This window comes from Neoarius graeffei, chromosome 3 (assembly GCF_027579695.1).
Source record: "Neoarius graeffei isolate fNeoGra1 chromosome 3, fNeoGra1.pri, whole genome shotgun sequence".
NCBI classification, from domain to species: domain Eukaryota; kingdom Metazoa; phylum Chordata; class Actinopteri; order Siluriformes; family Ariidae; genus Neoarius; species Neoarius graeffei.
The window spans coordinates 111,415,618-111,439,487 of record NC_083571.1 but is presented as its reverse complement, the minus strand read 5'-3'; positions in this window follow the sequence as shown (position 1 = coordinate 111,439,487).

Here is a 23,870-nt window from a genome sequence, read left to right as displayed (position 1 = left end):
AGGATTTTGAATTAAATTTGAAACTTGACTGGGAGCCAATGGAGGTGCTGCAAGATGGGCATGATGTGGTGGATGGAGAGAGTTCTGGTGATGATGCGGGCAGCTGAATTCCGGACCAGTTAGATCTTATGGACAGATTTGTGAGGGAGACCAGAGAGGAGGGAGTTGCAGTAATCCAGATGAGAAGTGACGAGGCTGTGGACAAGAATAGCAGTGGCATGGGGAGTAAGGGAGCGGCGGAAATGGTTGATATTGCGTAAATGGAAATACGCAGACCGGGTAATGTTATTGATGTGGGATTGGAAGGAAAGAGTGCTGTTGAGGATGACACCCAGACTCTTAACCTGTGGGGAGGGGGAGACAGAGCAATTGTCAATATAAAGAGAGAAACTGTCAATTTTGGATAGTGACGATTTGGTGCCAATGAGGAGAACCTCAGTTTTGTCACTGTTTAGTTTGAGGAAGTTGGAGGAGAACCAGGTTTTTATTTCTGCTAGGCAGTCAGTAAGGGAGGAGGGTGGAAGGTTGGAAGTAGATTTACTGGAGAGGTAGAGCTGGGTGTCATCCGCATAGCAGTGGAAACTGATGTTATATTTACGGAAGATGTTGCCAAGGGGAAGGAGATAAATGATGAAAAGGAGGGGCCCCAGGACAGAGCCTTGGGGCACACCTGAAGTGACAGGGGAAGGGTGGGATGTGAAAGATTTAAGCTGAATGAACTGAATGTGGCAGGAAAGATGAGATTTAAACCAGTCAAGGGGTGTGTGTGTGATACCAATGGATGCTAGTCTATTGAGGAGGGTGAAGTGACATGATATCAAAGGCTGCACTCAGGTCAAGGAGGATGAGGATGGTGAGGAAACCAGAATCAGTTGCCATGAGGAGATCGTTGGTGATTTTGATTAGAGCTGTTTCTGTGCTATGGAGGGGATGGAAACCAGACTGAAACTGTTCATACAGGTTATTGTGAGACAGATGGAAGTGAAGTTGATTAGCTACTGTTTTTTCAAGAATTTTGGAAATGAAGGGTAGATTAGAGATAGGGCATAGGTTATTGAAGTTGGTAGGATCTGCACCGGGTTTTTTCAATATTGGTGTTATTGCATCAGTCTTAAAGGATGTAGGAACATTTCCAGTGGAAAGAGAGGAATGGATGATGGCAGAGATGAAAGGGACCAGAGAAGGAAGGCAGGCTTTAACAAGAACAGCGGGGAGGGGGTCCAGCTGACATGTGGTTGGCTTAGACTTACGGATGAGATCTGAGATTTCTGAGGCGGTGGGAAGCTGGAAGGAGGAGAAGGAGTGAGAGGGTGGAGGAAGTTCAGGTAAACTGATGGGGTGGATTGTGAACTGAGATGCTGGTGAATTGTTTGGATTTTTTCAGCAAAGAATGACATGAGGGAGTTACAGAAAGCAGGTGAGTACAGGTGAGGTGGTAGGGAGTCTGGGGGTTGGCTGAAGTTCTTGAGCAGTGAAAACAGTGATTTGGTGTTACCTTCGTTGGAACATATTATACCAGAGAAATAGTTAGATTTGGCTTGAGCAATACAGTCCTTGTAATGAAGTACATGGTTGTTGTACATGTCTTTATGAACAAATAGTCCAGTTTTCTTGTAAAGTTGCTCAAGTTGTCGGCCTTTGGCTTTCATGAGCCGAAGTTCAGGTGTAAACCAGGGAGCAGAACAGAAGAAGGAGACAGACCTGGCTTTTAGTGGAGCAAGGGAATTAAGGATGGTGTGAAGGCCAGTGTTGTACTGTGAGACCAGCTCTTCTGGGGTGGTTAAATTGTGAATATCCAAGAGGGAGTCAATGCTAGAGGAGAGAGAATTCAAGTTGATATCCTTTATATTATGGAAAGAAATAAGACAAGGGAGCTTAGTAGTGGAAAGAGAGAGTTTGGTATTAAATGAGAGGAGGAAGTGGTCAGTTATAGGGAGTTCATCTGCTGTACAGTCAAGGAGGGAGATACCAGAGCAACAAATTAAGTCCAAGATGTGACCTTTGGAGTGAGTGGGAACATGTGCTGCTGAAAACCGAAACTCTCAAGGCAGGATGAAAAGTCTCTGGTAAGAGTGTTGTTGATATTGTCCATGTGGATGTTGAAATCTCCCAACAAAATAATGTTTGGTGAGAGAGTGGAGAGGTGTGTCAACAGAGCAGCAAAATCATTTAAAAAGTTTTTGTTTGGTTTGGGGGGGCAGTAGACAGTTGCAATGATGGTGGGAGTAGATCCAGACAGTTGACATACAGTAAATTCAAAGGAGCTGAAGGCAGGTAGAGACACTGGCGAGACTTTCCATTTAACGCAGTAAATTATCGTGAGACCTCCTCCCCGGCTGGAGCCACGAGGTTGACAGATGTAAACAAACCTCGGAGGAGTTGATTCATTGAGTTGGGAAAAGTCATTAGGTTGTTGCCATGTCTCAGTTAAACAGAGAAAGTCAAACTTACAGTCAATGAGGAGATCCTGGATGAGAGACCCTTTGCTCGTAAGGGAGCGGATGTTGAGTAGACCGAAGTTGACAGTGGTGTTGTCGCCTACGACACCAATGTTAGCCAACCAAGCCAGGCTGGCTAGCACACTGTGGTCAACAACTCGACTGGTGTTTCGTGGAGGGTGACGAGAGATGGACCAGATGGATTTTATTGTTGTCAAGGTGTCTTGATGAAGGCTCCGGCGGGATCCATGGTGAATGTATCTCCGGCGAGGCTGGGAGGCGATATCCGGATGAAAGTAAAGTAGAGCCGGCGGAGGAGCAGACAGGTGGAAACGTAGCCGGAGAAGCTCCGCAGCTGAGTACTGAAGCAAACCAGTCGCAGGTTGGTGGACCAGCAACAGGAGAGGCCAGATAATCATGGACCAGATATAGATCATATCGGACCACATTGTGCACAGGGACCCAGTCCCTTGGATGCCAGGGCAAGCAGAGTCAGGTGAGAAACCCTTAAAATCACTTTAAAAGTGGTTAGAAGTTGCCAGCGAGCAGTGGCAGCCAGTTGCCCCAGCGTTCACTCAGCTGGAACCGGAAGTCTTCCACAAACATGAATGTTATGTCACAATACATGAAACATTGCTGAGAGGCAGCTGTGTTGGGGCAGGTCAAGTTTGTAGGTGATGCCATTAATTCACTGTAAAATTTTGAAGGGGCCAATATATTTTGCACTGAGTTTCTTGCATGAGTCTTGAGTGCAGGTAGGTGCAGACATAACAGTCCAATAGCTGTATGGATAGATCCAATATAGATTGACCTTTACCAGTCATATTGTATAAGAACAGTGTAGAAAATAAGGAATTGCTCTTAAGCCAAAGCAGGCTATCTCATATGCAAAACATGGTGGAAGCATTTTCATTAAAGGAAAAGGCAACTTTTGTACAAAATCACCACAAATAGGTAGATAAATATATAAAGTAATCGATCATGGAATTTATAGAGAAAGAACAGACCGCATAACAGTATCTTTTAACTTTTTAATAATATGGGCTTGCGCTGAGCTCAGCGACGATGCGTTCCGCCATATTGATCTAATGCGTGACGTCATGCGGCCCACCACTGAAAAGAACTCTTCAGTGCTTCATGGTAATAAGGTAAAAAACCAGTACAATCGCTTCTTCAAAGTTTCACCAAATGGTTTTATTTATGCAACTTAAAGCTCATAATACTGTATAACTTTGGTTGAGTAAAAACACGGAGCAAAAACATGGCTGAATCCTGAATGACTCTTATTTGGATTTGTCCTACCAAGCCTACTGCGCATGCGTGAAGCAGCTCGGCTCAGTTTTCCCTTTCGGGCACTCTCGTTTATGTTAGAATTTGGTAAAGAAAAAAATATATATATTATTTACCAGCTTACCGGGTCCATGAACATAAATCTGACAGCTGACAAGGTCGGGATATAAACAAATCGAATACAAGCCACCCGCCGGGACTCCTAATCACAGTGATCTGTTTGTAAACACGGTTTTCATGGGCCCAGTGACATCACAGATCAGAGGGAGGCGCATTAACGAAAGATTCTGATTGGTTTATAGTTGCCCACAATCTCAAAATGGCTGCCTCCTCCAACTTCGACTCCTCTGTGTCAATTCATGATTTCAAAGTTAAAAATATTTTTTCATGTTCGATATATAATGGAAATAATTAACGGAATTGATTACGTATATGTTTTTCTCCTATTACACACCTGGTTTTGTACAAAAGTTGCCTTTTCCTTTAAAGTCTTGGGCATGAACATTGCCAGTAAAACTGGCTCACACTCATTTGTTGTTATAAATTCTGAAATGAGCACATACCATAATTGATCAGATTCAACCAAATGACTCAGAACTCAGTAGATTTTGTTTTGGTGTATAACAGACTGACCTCAGCCATGCTGCTAACACAACTATAGAGATTTCAGAGCCAAATGGAGAAAGTTATTGACTGGTTAAGTCAAGCACCCACCCTGAACCCCAGTATTTTACTTCCTAAAGATAAGATTAAAGGAAGTGAAAACAGCTGTATTACAGATCTTGCAAAGCTTCATCAGGGAAGATGAATACTCATCACAAATTTCAAGCAGATTAAATAAAAATAATTTGGAACCTTATACTAAACATTAGCATGACTCATGGTTTCCTAAAATGGAACAAGCTTAAAAAGGTATGTTTATAGCTGTAAATAAAATTGATATAAAACAGATATTAGTTAGTTTTATTTCAAATCCAGCATTCTGGAGTGCAAAGATGAAACAATAACAAATGTGCAAATGTCCAATTAAACTAAACATTCATTTATCTCATTATCTGTAGCCGCTTGATCCTGTTCTACAGGGTCGCAAGCAAACTGGAGCCTATCCCAGCTGACTACGGGCGAAAGGCGGGGTACACCCTGGACAAGTCGCCAGGTCATCACAGGGCTGACACATAGACACAGACAACCATTCACACTCACATTCACACCTACGGTCAATTTAGAGTCACCACTTAACCTAACCTGCATGTCTTTGGACTGTGGGGGAAACCGGAGCACCCGGAGGAAACCCATGCGGACACGGGGAGAACATGCAAACTCCGCACAGAAAGGCCCTCGCCGGCCACGGGGCTCGAACCCGGACCTTCTTGCTGTGAGGCGACAGCGCTAACCACTACACCACCATGCCACCCACATAAATTTTATTTATTAACTTATTTATTCAAGTGATCATGTGTAATGGAGTTTAATTCTGTTAATGCAGACATGACACTTTTACTTGTGTATGTTCATGTAGTTTTGCAAGCTGCTCCAAAGATCTGCAGTGGATTAATCAGTTCATTTTTAGACTTATTAGTGCAATCTGATGACAACTTTTCTCCTGTGAAATAAAAAAAAAAATCTGATAAAAAACTGCATCCAGATTCATTTCTTCTTTTAGATATTTTAAACATTTTATCAGAGGTCATATGTCTCATATGCACTGATTAGCCATAACCACTGAAAGGTGAAGGGAACAACTCTGATTATCTCCTTACAATGGTGCCTGTCAAAGGTTGGGATAGATTAGGCAGCAAGTGAACACTCAATTCTTGAAGTTGATGTGTTGGAAGCAGGAAAAATGGGCCAACAACTTTGACAAGGGCCAAATTGTAATGGCTAGATGATTGGGTCAAAGAATCTTGAAAATGGCCTACCAAAGGAAGAACAACTAGGCAACATGGGCACCCAAGGCTTATTGATGTTCATGGGGAGCGAAGGCATGTCCATTTGGGCAGATCCCACAGAAGAGCTACTTGCATGTGACTCAGAAGAGCTACTTGCATTGCTCTGGTAAGCCATAAGGGTCACAAATCTGTAGATCGTTTATTTTAGAGCACTTGCATGTGACGTCACAGCCGATCCAGATTGTGACAGATGCCATCTTGTCGGTCAAACGCCATATTCCGCCTTCTACTTCTGGTTCTACTTCTGCTTTTACTTCTACCTTTTCTTCTGGAAAACCCTACTATATACAATTATACTACAACGGCTGCGGCTACAAGCTCTCCCTACCTGTGCACGTTTTTTATGTTTTTTGTGTGTATTTTTGCATGTTGTTCGTCTGTACCGGACTTCAATATCCACTACAACCGTATGGACTTACTGGACATTGGTTTCCAGCAGAAAATGACGGTTTGTAGCGATTTCCATCGCATGCACAACATTCCGGATGAGAAAAAAAAACAACATTCCGGACGAGATAGCGAGACCAGCGGGGTCTCTGTGGATTGTTATCGGAAGCAAAGTGAAGGAGGCGGTGCCGGGAGCGGAAGCAAAAGCGAGGCTGCAGAGCCGGCCTGTTGACTAAGCTCAGAAAACAGCCACTCAAATCTCCACTGCGAAGCCTCTACCTCTCCAACGCCAGATCCATGTAAACAAGACGGACGATTTGGAATTACCTTATTCTATTCTATAATCGGCTGGTCAGTGCTATACTCAATACTTAAGTGACTTACCCGTCCAATGAGGATTCTTGTTTACAAGATGCCACATCTGAGTCGCTGACAAATCCTGAATTTCTGTGGAGATAACTGTCCAGAGATTTATAAGCACACAGTGCTTCACCACTGAACAGTGAGGGAAAGTTAATGAGGTAATTATACACGTCCGGGTATTCCGCTGGCAGTTCAAAATCCGGTCGTGAAAACTCCGTCCGGTAAGCCATAAGGGTCACCAATCTGTAGATCGTTTATTTTAGACATATATCTAGTTATCTGTTCATTAGAAAAATGAGCCATGTAGTCCGTCAGTTGAAATTGATCCATTCTGTACACGAGTGCAGCAGTATTCAGCGGTGTTTTTGACCGACAAGATGGCGGTTGTGTACTTTCCGGTCACGTGACTGCAAGATCTCTATAGCACAAATTGCTGAAAAACTTAAGGCTGGCACTGATAGAAAGGTGTCAAAATACACCATGCATCACAGCTTGAAATGTATATGGGGCTGTGTAATCAAAGACCTGTTAAAGTGCACATGCTGATCCATGTCCACCACCAAAAGCACCTAAAATGGGCATGTGTGCATCAGAACTGGACCATGGAGCAGTAGAAGAAGGTGGCCTGATCTGATGAATCACATTGTCTTTTACATCATGTAGAAAACTGGGGGTATGTGCATAGCTTACCTGGGGAAGAGATGGCACCAGGATGCATCATGGGAAGAAGGCATGCATTATGGAAAGAAGGCAGACATTGCTCTTGGCAATGTTCTGCAGAGAAACTTTGGGTCCTGCCATTCATGTGGATGTTACTTTGACATGTACCACCTACCTAAACATTGTTACAGACTAAGTACATCCCTTCAAATCAAATCAAATCAAGTTTATTTGTATAGCGCTTTTAACAATAAACATTGTCGCAAAGCAGCTTTACAGAATTTGAACGACTTAAAACATGAGCTAATTTTATCCCTAATCTATCCCCTTCATGGCAACGGTATTCCCTAATGGCAGTGGCCTCTTTCAGCAGGATAATTTGCTCTGCCACACTGCAAATATTGTGCAGGAATGGTTTGAAGAACATGACAAAGGGATCAAGATGTTGATTTGGACTCCAAATTCTCTAGATCTGAATCAGATTGAGCATCTGTGGGATGTGCTGGACAAACAAGTCTGATCCATGGAGGCCACACCCTGCAACTTACAGGACTTAACTGCTGCTAATGTGTTGGTTCTAGATACAACAGCACACATTCAGAGGTCTTGTTGAGTCCATGCTTTGATGGGTCAGAGCTGTTTTAGTGGCACAAGAGGGACCTACACAATATTAGGCAAGTGGTTTAAATATTATGGCAGATTGGTGTAAAGTCCAACAATTCTGCAATGACAATGCAAAAAATAAGGACCTGTTTAAAACAAGCACATATGTAGTATTCTTTGAAGTGCAAAAAAATACTGTTTGTCTATGGTAATGTTATATTTTCCTGTCTCTTCGCATACTGCATAAAAGTCATATGTGACAGTATCTACCAACCTGAAGGGGTTGAGGACTAATACATTTTCCCCCAACACATGTACAGCTCTGTCAGCTCATTGTTTTGATCTACTGCACATGCAATGTGTCACAGGGCAGCTGAACACACTTTGAGGAGAGATTAACTGTCATTTTCTGGATACATGAACTGACAGATGCCCACAAATGGCTGGCATCATAACAGGGACCTCTATAGTCTCTTGAATGTCTGGCTATGGATGGCTGTGGCATCCCTGGGATTCAAACTTGTGAACGTGACATTTTATTGTTCTGCATAGTCTTTTTTAATAAGAATAGCAATAAGAGGAGAAACTAGGAGACAATGCAATTTTAACACAGGCAAGACTTTGAAAAGACAGATTAAAAAGGTGGTATACAGTGACAAAAATATGCAGCTGAAACAAAGAAGATGCAAGTAAAAAAAAAATGAATTTCTACCCAAGTTCCAAAAAAATAAAAATAAAAATACATTTAGTAATGTTTGGCTGGCCACTGCTATTGCTCTCACTGATTGCTTTATTCCCTGCTCTAAGGTCATCTACACAGGCATTTCATTACTAATACATGGTATGTTTGGTTGTTTTTGTCCCTTATGATATTCAAACATGGTGTGCTATGGAACACAACCATAAATTAGGACCTCATTAGTTCCAGTCACTTAAGCAAGCTTCCCTGAACAGTGCTCTCCTCCATCACAGTGATGTTTGAGGCAAATCAGCATCTGAGACTGAACATTTCCCCTATCAACTACTGCAGGAAGGCAAATGACTATGAGATGTACCTCCACATCTGGGATTCGAAAAGTGCTGCACTCATTAATTAGAATGATCTATCATTTTGAATTTCACATTGCATCACCCAGGCAAATCGGACACCCCTGAATTGTTTCCATCAGAAGCAGTGAACAAATCCAGAGAGAGAGCAATGCATTAAACCAATGCATTTAGACAAAAATGTAAGCCAGTCCAGTCATGTAAATACTAACACAGAGAGTTAAGGAACAGGGGATCAATGATCAATTAAATCCCAACGTTTCTCAAAAAGTAATAATAAATTTCAAAAATTTAATCTTTTAAACTGAGACAAATTTATTTTATAGTAGAGAGAGAAGTCCTCATATTAAAATGAAATCAGTATTCTGAGTATCCTGTTCAGGTGTTATGTCATATACACTCAATCATCGGTTTATTATTTACCAGCTCAAGCTTCTTGGATGACATGGTGGTGTAGTGGTTAGCACTGTCACCTCATAGCAAGAAGGTTCTGGGTTCGAGCCTAGTGGCCAACAGGGGCCTTTCTGTGTGGAGTTTGCATGGTCTGTCTGGGTTTCCTCTGGCTGCTCCTGGTTCCCCCCACAGTTTAAAGACAAGTAGGTTAGGCTAATTGGTGGCTCTAAATTGACTGTAGGTGTGAATGGTTGTGTGTTTTGTTTTACAAAGGGTTTTCACAAGTGCACTGTTTGTCATTTTAAATTGATCCTTGGTGGATTTTACCCCTTGATGAGATTTATTTAGGCAGGTGAGAAAACAGCAATCACACTCAAAATAACTAATCTGAGACTGCCTGAGAGAGTTGGGATCAGTTTGCTCCCAAGCAAACTTGGGCCAAGTTTACATTAGACCGTATCTGTCTCGTTTTCTTCGCGGATGCACTGTCCGTTTACATTAAAACGCCTGGAAACGCCGGGAAACGGGAATCCGCCAGGGTCCACGTATTCAATCCAGATCGTGTCTGGTCCGGTGCTGTGTAAACATTGAGAATACGCGGATACGCTGTGCTGAGCTCTAGCTGGCATCGTCATTGGACAACGTCACTGTGACATCCACCTTCCTGATTCGCTGGCGTTGGTCATGTGACGCGACTGCTGAAAAACAGCGCGGACTTCCGCCTTGTATCACCTTTCATTAAAGAGTATAAAAGTATGAAAATACTGCAAATACTGATGCAAATACTGCCCATTGTGTAGTTATGATTGTCTTTAGGCTTGCCATCCTTCCACTTGCAAGTGGTAAGTGACGCGCATGCCCGATATGCACTGAGATCACACACACAGCGGCTCAGTCCCGAATCACTGCTCGTGCGCTTCACTCGCGCACTCTGTGAGCTGCGCAGGGCCGGAGTGCGCACCCTCCAGAGGGCACTCGCTGTTCAGGGCGGAGTGATTTGGAGCGCAGGATGCCTGCGGAGCCGAGCGTATCCGTGTATTGGAGTTGCTGTGTGCACACGAATCGTGTATTGGCATTGCTGTGTGCACACTAATCGTTTTAAAAACGTTAATCTGATGATCCGCTGATACGGTCTAATGTAAACCCCACCTTGGTTTGATTGCAGTGAGAAAGTTATTCAACACTGAATCGATGCAAATACAAGGAGCGAACCATGCGATACATGGTGTATCACAAGGCACAAGCTGAAATAACGTTGCAGAAACGCAATGTCTTGTGAATATCTTGGTCAAAGAATGAACAAACAAACAAATAAATGCTGGATACAATGGACACAATATTTTAAACTATTTATTGATTCAATGATTGTATTCAGTGCTGGATCTGTGCTCTCTCTGCTGATTTGAATTTTGTGATTTCTACAGACACTTGCCATAAGTTTCTATCAATGTATTTCTTTTTTTTTAAAGATATTTTTTGGGCTTTTTTTCACCTTCATTGGATAGGACAGCACAGAGACAGAACAGGAAATGAGTGGGAGAGAGAGACGGGGAGGGATCGGGAAATGACCTCGGGTCGGAATCGAACCCGGGTCCCCGGATTTATGGTATGGCGCCTTAGCCACAACGCCCCCTATCAATGTATTTCTGACCAGTGAATAAGAGAGTTTTTTTAGGATGTTTTCTGTCATGCCAGTTCCGACATGCTTATATGACATTTTTCCCCTGTATTGATGTGCAGTGTGAATTCAGATCAAGCTATATATAGCAAACCAAACGAAGGGTATCATTTTCACACCAAATAGAACTGATTTAGAAATGGGACATACTAAATGGAATCAGACTAATATGTGTGAAAATGCCTTAATACTTGAACTCAAATCAGCATACTCCTGTGTTGTCTTTTTGTGTCATTCCTCTAGCTTTCAGTCAACAAGAGTATTGCTTTGGATTTAGATACAGTACCAGTCAAAAGTTTGGACACATCTAATCATAAGTTTGTTTGGTTGGTTTTTTCCCCCCTGAATTTTGACTATTTTCTACATTATTGAACAACTGTCTACATTACTGAACACATCAAAGCTATGAAATAACACAAAGGGAACATGGAATTATGTGGGAAACAAAACATTGTTTATATATATATATATATATATATATGATTCTGGCGCGGCGGCACGGTGGTGTAGTGGTTAGCGCTGTCGCCTCACAGCAAGAAGGTCCTGGGTTCGAGCCCCGGGGCTGGCGAGGGCCTTTCTGTGCGGAGTTTGCATGTTCTCCCCGTGTCCGCATGGGTTTCCTCCGGGTGCTCCGGTTTCCCCCACAGTCCAAAGACATGCAGGTTAGGTTAACTGGTGACTCTAAATTGACCGTAGGTGTGAATGTGAGTGTGAATGGTTGTCTGTGTCTATGTGTCAGCCCTGTGATGACCTGGCGACTTGTCCAGGGTGTACCCCGCCTTTCGCCCGTAGTCAGCTGGGATAGGCTCCAGCTTGCCTGCGACCCTGTAGAACAGGATAAAGCGGCTAGAGATAATGAGATGAGATGAGATGATTCTGGCGCCACGGTGGTGTAGTGGTTAGCGCTGTTGCCTCACAGCAAGAAGGTCCGGGTTCGAGCCCCGTGGCCGGCGAGGGCCTTTCTGTGCGGAGTTTGCATGTTCTCCCCGTGTCCACGTGGGTTTCCTCCAGGTGCTCCAGTTTCCCCCACAGTCCAAAGACATGCAGGTTAGGTTAACTAGTGACTAAATTGACCGTAGGTGTGAGTGTGAATGGTTGTCTGTGTCTATGTGTCAGCCCTGTGATGACCTGGCGACTTGTCGAGTGTGTACCCCGCCTTTTGCCCGTAGTCAGATGGGATAGGCTCCAGCTTGCCTGTGACCCTGTAGAACAGGATAAAGCGGCTACAGATAATGAGATGAGATGAGGTGTGCCTCATCAAAAGTTAATCAGTGCAATTTATTTTCTTCTTAATGTGTTTGAGGCCATCAAACAGTAAGAAGTAAATAATATACAGTAAATAGCCCTATTCCACACCTGTGGAAAAAAAAATATATATATATATATAGATACACACACACACACACACACACAGTACCAGTTAAAAGTTTGAACACCTTAATTTCAAGCAGGACATGAGAGCTAATTGTAGAAAAAATGTTGGCCCTATCAGGTATGCAGGCAAAAGGCAGATGTAAAAGCAGAACAGGGGTGGGTTTTCCAAGAGAATCTTAAATTACCACTTAAGATCCATCATCAAGCTTACATGGTTTTCCCGAACAACATCATACCACAAGTAGTCCTTTAGTTTGCTTGGAGTTTATGAGAGACCCGGACCACTCATTCAAATTAAAGAGTGTCTCGCTCACAACCGAAAACAGAGAATACACTGCGGCTCAAGGGATTCTTACAGTCAATGGAAGAGACTGGTGTTGAATCTGCTGCCAGTGTTCAATTATTTTTCTTGTACATTGCAAGTACAGTGGTGCTTGAAAGTTTGTGAACCCTTTAGAATTTTCTATATTTCTGCATAAATATGACCTAAAACATCATCAGATTTTCACACAAGTCCTAAAAGTAGATAAAGAGACCCCAGTTAAACAAATGAGACAAAAATATTATACTTGGTCATTTACTTATTGAGGAAAATGATCCACTATTATATATCTGTGAGTGGCAAAAGTATGTGAACCTCGAGGATTAGCAGTTAATTTGAAGGTGAAATTAGAGTCAGGTGTTTCCAATCAATGGGATGACAATCAGGTGTGAGTGGGCACCCTGTTTTATTTAAAGAACAGGGCTCTATCAAAGTCTGATCTTCACAACACATGTTTGTGGAAGTGTATCATGGCACAAACAAAGGAGATTTCTGAGGACCTCAGAAAAAGCATTGTTCATGCTCATCAGGCTGGAAAAGATTACAAAACCATCTCTAAAGAGTTTGGACTCCACCAATCCACAGTCAGACAGATTGTGTACAAATGGAGGAAATTCAAGACCATTGTGACCCCGTCCAGGAGTGGTCCACCAACAAAGATCACTCCAAGAGCAAGGCGTATGATAGTTGGCGAGGTCACAAAGGACCCCAGGGTAACTTCTAAGCAACTGAAGGCCTCTCTCACATTGGCTAATGTTAATGTTCATGAGTCCACCATCAGGAGAACACTGAACAACAATGGTGTGCATGACAGGGTTGCAAGGAGAAAGCCGCTGCTCTTCAAAAAGAACATTGCTGCTCGTATGTAGTTTGCTAAAGATCATGTGGCCAAGCCAGAAGGCTATTGGAAAAATGTTTTGTGGATGGATGAGACCAAAATAGAAATTTTTGGTTTAAATGAGAAGCGTTATGTTTGGAGAAAGGAAAACACTGCATTCCTGCATAAGAACCTTATCCCATCTGTGAAACATGGTGGTGGTAGTATCATGGTTTGGGCCTGTTTTGCTACATCTGGGCCAGGATGGCTTGCCATCATTGATGGAATAATGAATTCTGTATTATACCAACAAATTTGAAAGGAAAATGTCAGGACATCTGTCCATGAACTGAATCTCAAGAGAAGGTGGGTCAGGCAGCAAGACAACAACCCTAAGCACACAAGTCATTTTACCAAAGAATGGTTAAAGAAGAATAAAATTAATGTTTTGGAATGGCCAAGTCAAAGTCCTGACCTTAATCCAATCGAAATGTTGTGGAAGGACCTGAAGTGAGTAGTTCATGTGAGCAAACCCAACAACATCCCAGAGTTGAAGCTGTTCTGTACAGAGGAATGGGCTAAAATTCCTCCAAGCCAGTGTGCAGGACTGATCAACAGTTACCGGAAACGTTTAGTTGCAGTTATTGCTGCACAAGGGGGTCACACCAGATACTGAAAGCAAACATTCACATACTTTTGCAGCTCACAGATATGTAATAGTGGATCATTTTCCTCAATAAATAAATGACCAAGTATGATATTTTTGTCTCATTTGTTTAACTGGGTTCTCTTTACCTGCTTTTAGGACTTGTATGAAAATCTGATGATGTTTTAGGTCATATTTATGCAGAAATATAAAAAATTCTAAAGGGTTCACAAACTTTTAAGCACCACCGTACATCGAGTTAATTATTAAATAAATATATGGAAAACATTATGAATATATTTCAGTATGTTATGGAATTACGTATGGATATTAGAATGTCACACTGATACCGCTTCATTTTAATCCAATTTAACTCCATAAACCGAGTGATTAATGATTTTATTGTCAGGAATGAGACACATTTCTGCACCTCTAACATTGTGTGTGTGTGTGTGTGTGTGTGTGTGTGTGTGTGTGTGTGTGTGCGTGAGAGAGAGGTTTTGATCACACACGTACACACAATATATATATATATATATATATATATATATATATATATATATATACACAACCCCCATTCCAAAAAAGTTGGGACAAAGACCAAATTGTAAATAAAAACGGAATGCAATAATTTACAATTCTCAAAAACTGATATTGTATTCACAATAGAACATAGACAACATATCAAATGTCAAAAGTGAGACATTTTGAAATTTTATGCTAAATATTGGCTCATTTGAAATTTCATGACAGCAACACATCTCAAAAAAGTTGGGACAGGGGCAATAAGAGGTTGGAAAAGTTAAAGGTACAAAAAAGGAACAGCTGGAGGACCAAATTGCAATTCATTAGGTCATTAACATGACTGGGTATAAAAAGAGCATCTTGGAGTGGCAGCGGCTCTCAGAAGTAAAGATGGGAAGAGGATCACCAATCCCCCTAATTCTGCGCCGACAAATAGTGGAGCAATATCAGAAAGGAGTTTGACAGTGTAAAATTGCAAAGAGTTTGAACATATCATCATCTACAGTGCATAATATCATCAAAAGATTCAGAGAATCTCGAAGAATCTCTGTGCATAAGGGTCAAGCCGGAAAACCATACTGGGTGCCCGTGATCTTCGGGCCCTTAGACAGCACTGCATCACATACAGGCATGCTTCTGTACTGGAAATCACAAAATGGGCTCAGGAATATTTCCAGACAACATTATCTGTGAACACAATTCACCGTGCCATCCGCCGTTGCCAGCTAAAACTCTATAGTTCAAAGAAGAAGCCGTATCTAAACATGATCCAGAAGCGCAGACGTCTTCTCTGGGCCAAGGCTCATTTAAAATGGACTGTGGCAAAGTGAAAAACTGTTCTGTGGTCAGATGAATCAAAATTTGAAGTTCTTTATGGAAAGCAGGGACGCCGTGTCATTCGGGCTAAAGAGGAGAAGGACGACCCAAGTTGTTATCAGCGCTCAGTTCAGAAGCCTGCATCTCTGATGGTATGGGGTTGCATTAGTGCGTGTGGCATGGGCAGCTTACACATCTGGAAAGACACCATCAATGCTGAAAGGTATATCCAGGTTCTAGAGAAACATATGCTCCCATCCAGACGACGTCTCTTTCAGGGAAGACCTTGCATTTTCCAACATGACAATGCCAAACCACATACTGCATCAATTACGGCATCATGGCTGTGTAGAAGAGGGGTCCGGGTACTGAACTGGCCAGCCTGCAGTCCAGATCTTTCACCCATAGAAAACATTTGGCACATCATAAAACGGAAGATGAGACAAAAAAGACCTAAGACAGTTGAGCAACTAGAATCCTACATTAGACAAGAATGGGTTAACATTCCTATCCCTAAACTTGAGCAACTTGTCTCCTCAGTCCCCAGACGTTTACAGACTGTTGTAAAGAGAAAAGGGGATGTCTCACAGTGGTAAACATGGCCTTGTCCCAACTTTTTTGAGATGTGTTGTTGTCATGAAATTTAAAATCACCTAATTTTTCTCTTTAAATGATACATTTTCTCAGTTTAAACATTTGATATGTCATCTATGTTCTATTCTGAATAAAATATGGAATTTTGAAACTTCCACATCATTGCATTCCGTTTTTATTTACAATTTGTACTTTGTCCCAACTTTTTTGGAATCGGAGTTGTATATAAAGGTCAATTCAACCTCCTTAGGTACACACCATGCACAAATCAAAACCTCTCTCTCTCTCTCTCTCTCTCATTCTCTGCACACAAACACTTATAAGGGAGAACAGTGCCCACTTGGCATTGTGCATAACAGTTGAAATAATCCTAACTGCATGATCGGGGGGTAACGGTGAAATGAGCAAGCATGGGGAACACATTTACCTAATTATTTAGCTTATTTGCTCATTCTTTCATGTCAACATTTGTTCATTTAATTAAAAACATGCTTAGAATAAAAGAAATTGCCAAAAATGTAAAATAGTTTCATTAATTAATTACCACATTATATATGTAATGCTTCCAGGTGATACGATATATTAAGGCCCGGTCCCACTGGCCGATGGACACAAAACGTATGCAAAAAGGACACAGCGGACGAGCAAAATATCGGGGGTGGCTCTATCCGTTTTCATCCACTCCAGAAATGGACAAAATTGGCGAAAATTTGAGAAAACAGAACGGAAAAGAACGGACGTGGGTAGTATATAGCGGGGATGTTAAACGCATGTTCATAGGAAGCCTAGCGGATGAAAGCGGATGGAAGTGGATGACAGCTCCGAAGGGGTTACCGGTGATAACTGAGAAGCGGACGCATAGCAGAAAGAGCGGATGCATAGCGGATGAAGGGGATGCATCACGTACGCCTAACGGAAACAAAGAGGATGTTGTGCAGATGTATATCGGATGCAGACCGTTCACTGCGCATGCGGGGGGTATGAATTGCGTCTGCTCCGCGGATATAAAGGGATGCAGCACGCACGCCGTCAGCATAAAGCGGAAAGACGTGCTGGCGGCTACATCGATACATCTCTACTACTAGATGATTTTCTCCCCCTTTTTATACAAAATATCGATTGTCCGCTAGGTGTCCTTCTACATACTCTAGACATACTCCAGACATCCTAAATATACGAGATACATCCCAGATATAAACGCTTTGTCCGTTTTGAATACTTTATATACGAGATGCATACGCTTACATCCTTTCTATTTCCGTGCTACTAACGATGAATAGCCGTTTCATGTACCTTATCTTTCCTCCCTCTTTCCGTTTTCAGCTGCAGCGGATGTGAGTTGCGAGGATGCCCAGAGGATGCAGAGAGGATACAGCAGACGCTTAACGGATGATGACGGACATAGAACGTTTGTTGCTCATATATGTCGCGGATTTACATCGTACACGGCGGAAAGTTCATCCGTTCTAAAAGTTTTGTGCAGCTCAAAACTTTTTGCGCAGATGAAATCACAGTGGACGGATGCTCGATGGATAGAGCGTATGAAGCACGTATGCAATGAGTACACAACGGATGTCAAAGATTTTTTTACATTTTACATCCTCTTTACATCCGTAAGTGCAGTGGGACCGGGCCTTTATCTTATTTGAAACACTTTATATTTCATTCAATTTTGGTTAAAAATGAATGCCACATGACCTTATCGACTGGATTTAGCAACTACTAATGCCTTCAGTAACGACAGTACGATTTCTTTTAGCAACTACTACAGCCTATATCGGGGATGCACACTGCAAAGATGCTCTTCATCCTGTTGCTCTTTAGACTCCTTCTTACGAGTGAGTTCGGGAAAACCATGTACACAGACAACGTTAGCTGCATAAGAGAGTCTCTGAAGTCACTCTTTAGCTCTAAAGGGCAATGTTATTAGGAAACCCAGCCCAGAGTGTTTATTAAGAATGCACTGGTAAGTAGATCCAAATCATGAGGCAAAAGAAAGTATCAAAAAACAGGCAAAAGGTCAGGTGAGGTACAAACAGAATATCAGAGGCAATATCAACAGCCAAATTCCAACAAAGAAAGTCAAAACCAGAATAAGCAGTGCAATAACAAAAGGCTTGGTAAAGTCAGATGCAAGGAACTGAGCATATACTTTGTGAGCTGTGGTGATTGCAATTGTGAACAGGTGCATATGATGAGAACTCAGGAGACTGTGAGGTGAGGTGCTGGGTGGGTGTTGTAGTCTGTGGCGGCCATATTTGAAGGCTGCTGTGAATTCTGGGAAGTGGAGTTTTGAGTGCAAGCAAGTGCAGACGTGACAGGCTCAAGGAAGGTTGGAGGAATCATGCCATACAGTGGTTTGGATTTGTCACTTTACTGTACTTTACTTTGCATAAAGTCTATTACTAAGTCAGACTAAATTTGCATGAACTCTCTTGTTGTTTTTTACACTACTACTTGCTGCTGTCACTGAAATCGCAGCTAGAAAATGAATGGTTGCCTTTCGCTTTGTTGCTTGCTAGTGTAAGTCTCATACAATCCACCACTTAACCACTGTCAGTCTTGATATTAATTTCTTAGAAATGAATTCGTCTTATGTGCCTGTTACAAACCTGACAGTCCCATGTCTATTATGGATAAATCAAGTGATATAGCTTTGTGTTTCAGTCACCTGATTTTCTGTTACAGCCACCATACAGGACCGAATTTCTGGCTTCACTGCACAACTGATTTAGAGGTTTAAAAAAAAAAAAAAAAGGTAATATCAACAAAGTCAATTATTAATAACATATACTGTGTCTTGTTTATTTTGAGGAACAGTATTTATGAGGCCAACTGTGTTCCTTGTAAGACAGACTAGCCAGCCATCATCAGTCTCTTTTTTTCTCTCAGAGACTCAGTCATCAGTGCTGACTCAAAGAATCCAAACAAGAGGGAAAGAGAAAAAGTGAATGAAAATTCAAAGCAGCATCTGTGAGCATTAAAATTCAGAGAATATGCATTAGCAAACTTTCAGATTGGAACAAGCAATCACCATGCCTTCTGGACCTTTCTGTACGTGTGTAAAGTGATCTGCTTTACATTTTGTGACTCAGCAAAGATCTACCTGAATTACCAGAACACCCTGTGAGGTTTCATTCTTTGTTCTTAATAGAAACCTGTAGAGCAGGACACTTGAAATCTAGTCCATAAAGGATGGAACACTTCAGTATTTAGTTCTTATGATCCAGCATACCCAACTGAACACAGTTTGATATATTTAGGAAAATACACAACAGTGTGCCATGGTGAAAGCCTCCAAAGGCAGCAGCAGAGAAACACTTTTGAGATGACTATGATTGTTTTCTATCATCCAAGTAATTTTGACATGGGTCAGAGTGACTGATAAGTTATTCTCGCCACAAGGTGACACACTGCCAGTGCTGTAGCAATTTTGAGCATTTAAAGTCAGTAAGATATTATGAGTCATTTAATATCTAGACTTTGTAACAGGCATTGTGAATTTGACAGTGCCATTTGGACATGAATCACTCACACTTTGCACTCCAGCAGAAAAGAACAGATTGGTTTCATGCAACTCAAGCAGCAGGAAAACGTGTGTGTCAGTGACAGGTCATGCCGCTTCGTTTATGTAATCTGCTCAAACAATGTGACATACAGTGCTCAGCGTAAATGAGTACACCCCCTTTGAAAAGTAACGTTTTAAACAATATCTCAATGAACACAAACAATTTCCAAAATGTTGAAAAGACAAAGTTTAATATAACATCTGTTTAACTTGTAACGTGAAAGTAAGGTTAATAATATAAACTTAGATTACACATTTTTCAGTTTTACTCAAATTAGGGTGGCGCAAAAATGAGTACACCCCACAACAAAAACTACTACATCTAGTACTTTGTATGGCCTCCATGATTTTTAATGACAGCACCAAGTCTTCTAGGCATGGAATGAACAAGTTGGCGACATTTTGCAACATCAATCTTTTTCCATTCTTCAACAACGACCTCTTTTAGTGACTGGATGCTGGATGGAGAGTGATGCTCAACTTGTCTCTTCAGAATTCCCCATAGGTGTTCGATTGGGTTCAGGCCAGGAGACATAAATGTCTTCTTTCAGATTTTTCAAGTGTAGGTCATGAAAGAATTTCCCCTGACACCCAATTATTTTTGTTTAGTGGACTGAAAGCTACTGAATTTGAATCACAGACTTCCAATTTTATTACTTTTTTTAATAGAATAATTCATGAACTTGGGGCCATGTGGCCCTAAATTCTCTGCTATTTTTTCCTGCTTCATCATGACCCAATTCAAGATACTACATCATGCATGACATGGTGGGCTTTCCCCTTTCGCGCAAGGCATTGTAGGATACAAATTTGAAACAGGAGAGAAAAATGGAGGATGTGAGTGTGCGAATGAAATGTGAAAGACCGACTACAGTAACGGAAAGCAAGAAGAAAAGATGTTATATTATATACGAAGGAAAGGAAATGCAGGACCAAAATAATAAATATCGGCGGTCAGCGAGCACCTCGGTGTGATCAGCTGTTCGTTTAGTGACAGAATGATGGAACTGTCAGTGCACGGTCAAAGGTAAACATGTAGATGGCAGTAATGCAACACTGTGGATGCCAGCTGCTGTAAAACCCAAAAGAAGAAGAAGAAGAAAGTAAACCTGCACATGTACGGTACACACAGACTTCCTCTGTCTGCTTGACTGCGCGAAGTGAGGATTTCATGCACATCATTTGCTTTAATCCCCTCAAATTAAATAACTTCCCAGCCACAGAATGACCTGGGTGTTTTTTGTTTGTTTGTTTTTAGATATTACAGAAATAAACTACTACATCTAGTACTTTGTATGGCCTCCATGATTTTTAATGACAGCACCAAGTCTTCTAGGCATGGAATGAACAAGTTGGCGACATTTTGCAACATCAATCTTTTTCCATTCTTCAACAATGACCTCTTTTAGTGACTGGATGCTGGATGGAGAGTGATGCATTTATAACAACAACAACAATAACAACATTTCAGAGGGAACTAAATTTCACCGATTTTATAAAATCGAAAGGCCATCTAGCTTTAAGTCATGAGCAAACACTATTGCAATAATTATTAAAAAATATGCAACAGTTGAAAGTCAAAATCAGGATTGGAATCAGAAAGTTGCGTTCTGTCAATCCTTTTTTATTCATTAGTGAAATCCCAAACACAAAGTTCAAAACCAGATAGATAGTTACTAGAAAGTCAGAGAAAAGAAGAACAAGGAAAACATAAGTGTTCTCCACTGCGCGCGCGCGCACACACACACACACACACACACAAAAAAAAAAAAAAAACCCTGGAAGTAGCCCTAACAAGACAAAACACAATTTTGGGTTCTTTTTATTGATATGGTAATAAATTGCATCACAATCTGCTTTTCTGAACATATAATTTTGGGCATCTACATGAAATGGTCCACATGTGCTCGTTTGCTCAATTGAAATGCACAGTCCACTGTATATTTCTGTGTCAGTAAATCCGCTTGCATTTTAATGTAACATAGTGTATGGTATGATAAATCAAAATGATATTCGTTTAAAAGTTTGCATCCCACTTTCTGAACTTGGGATGTTTCTGCACATGGACTGGGTGTGTGCCCAGGGGATTTATGAATGTGGAATAAGCCTATGAGGTCAAAATATTTGTTTGTCTCAAGACCAGTGTTATAAATATATCATCATATAAATATTCTTTAATAACTCTTAAGCCTACTCTTTCCCATTATAACTGCCCCCAACCTCTCTGCATATTCTCTGAACAGCTTATGGATTCTCTCAGTTATAATATCTGTCCCTCAGTTCTTCCTAGAAAATTTGTCCTAACTTTGAACTTTTTTGTGAAATAAATTGTAAAATAATGCAAACATTTGTATTTTTGTATTGTTATACATTATTGAGGCTATAAGGAAATTGTATTGTTCCAGAAGCTGAATAATTAAATGGGAATAATTGGGAAATGTGCAGAACATGCAATAAATACAATAAATAATAAACAACAGATTTCACTATTAAACATAATGTCACTTAATGTATGTGTTCTGACATTTATCAAGTTTAAATGTTAATATATAACTGTTTTGCAACATTTTCAGTGTTTCCATTTTCCAAATAAGTGATGTGTAAGGGGGGCGCACTGGCCTAAGCTTATGTGATACACACTGGTATGTAGGGGAGAGCAGAGAGACTTGGGACAGTGTTTATTTCCATAAATTAATTTCAACCAATCAGGTAGTTAGATGCTGCCCCTTAAAGTAATCTACTTCCTTTGGCACCACAAAGCTGGACACTGCAGTAAGGTCTGTAAAGTTAAATATTTTTGTCAACCAAAACTTGTATTTTCTACTTCACCTCCACCTCCATTCTATGGTGTAATGTATGCTGGTGAATTCGGGATTTGTTAGGAATTAATGTAGCCTAGAGTTACCGTATATAGTATTATTTATTAAAATGAAATTCGGGGGGGGGGTATTTTTTTGGCCAGATAGGAAGAGCTGGGACAGTTCATGTTACAGTTTTTTTTCTTGTGGTTTTCCAAGATAAAATTGTTTAATTTTTAATTTTTTATTTATTTTTTATTTTTTGCTTAAAATGTGGGAGTGTACCTGCATGAGGATTAATCTTATTTCATTTGTCTCGTCAGGTTTTGGAAAAACTGACATTTTTTGATCACTGTACCAGCATTGAATATTCATCCAGTTCATATGTTACAAGTTTTGATAATAAATAAAAATTAAACATGTAGGCCTAGGTATTTTAATTTGTTCCATGTCTCCTTACTATGTCCCAAGTCTTCCAACATAAATGTTCCAAATCTCCCCTCAATATCTCATGTCTCCCTGCAGAAAATGATTGAAAAAGTGAAGCCCTACAAAATCTGAAAACTTAGCCAAAATCTCCCTGCTATCTCCTGTCTGGAAACAAAAAAATGATAAATGATTGAAAAACATAGTTTGATATTCACAATGTATCCTAAAATATTCCACTGTAATTTGATATAATTTTCTCTCAGCTCCTAATTGGCTCATTCCAGTTCTTACCAGCTTTTTTTTTTTTTTGGAGACCCTAATAAATATATTTAAATGATGTTAACTACAGTATAACACCAGTGTCTTGCAAAAGTATTCATCCCCCTTGGTGTTTTTCCTGTGCTGTTGCATTACAAGCTGGAATTAAGATGCATTTTGGGGAGTTAGCACCATTTTGATTTACACAACATGCCGACCACTTTAAAGGTGCAAATTGTTGTTTTATCATGACACAAACAATAATTAAGATGAAATAAGCAGAAATCTGGAGTGTACATAGGTATTCACACCACCAACCCCCCAAGTCAATACTTTGTAAAGCCACCTTTTGCTGTAATTACAGCTGCAAGTCTCTTGGGGTATGTCTCTATTAGCTTAGCACAACAGGTCACTGGGATTTTTGCCCATTCCTCAAGGCAAATCTGCTCCAACTCCTTCAAGTTAGATGGGTTGTATTGGTGTACAGCAATCTTCAAGTTATGCCACAGATTCTCAATTGGATTGAGGTCTGGGCTTTGACTAGGCCATTCCAAGACATTTAAATGTTTTCCTTTAAACCACTCCAGTGTCACTTTAGCGGTATGTTTAGGGTCATTGTCCTGCTGGAACTTGAATCTTCATCCCAGTCTCAAACCTCTGACTGACTCAAACAGGCTTTCCTCCAGAATTGCCCTGTATTTAGTGCCATCCAGCTTTCCTTCAGTCCTGACCAGCTTTCCTGTCCCTGCAGATGAAAAACATCTCCACAGCATGATGCTGCCACCACCATGCTTCACTGTAGGAATGGTGTTCTCAGGGTGTTTGGTTTGCACCACACGTCCTTTCCCATGATGGCCAAAAAGTTAAATTTTAGTCTCATTTGACCAGAGACTCTTCTTCCATGTGTTTGGGGAG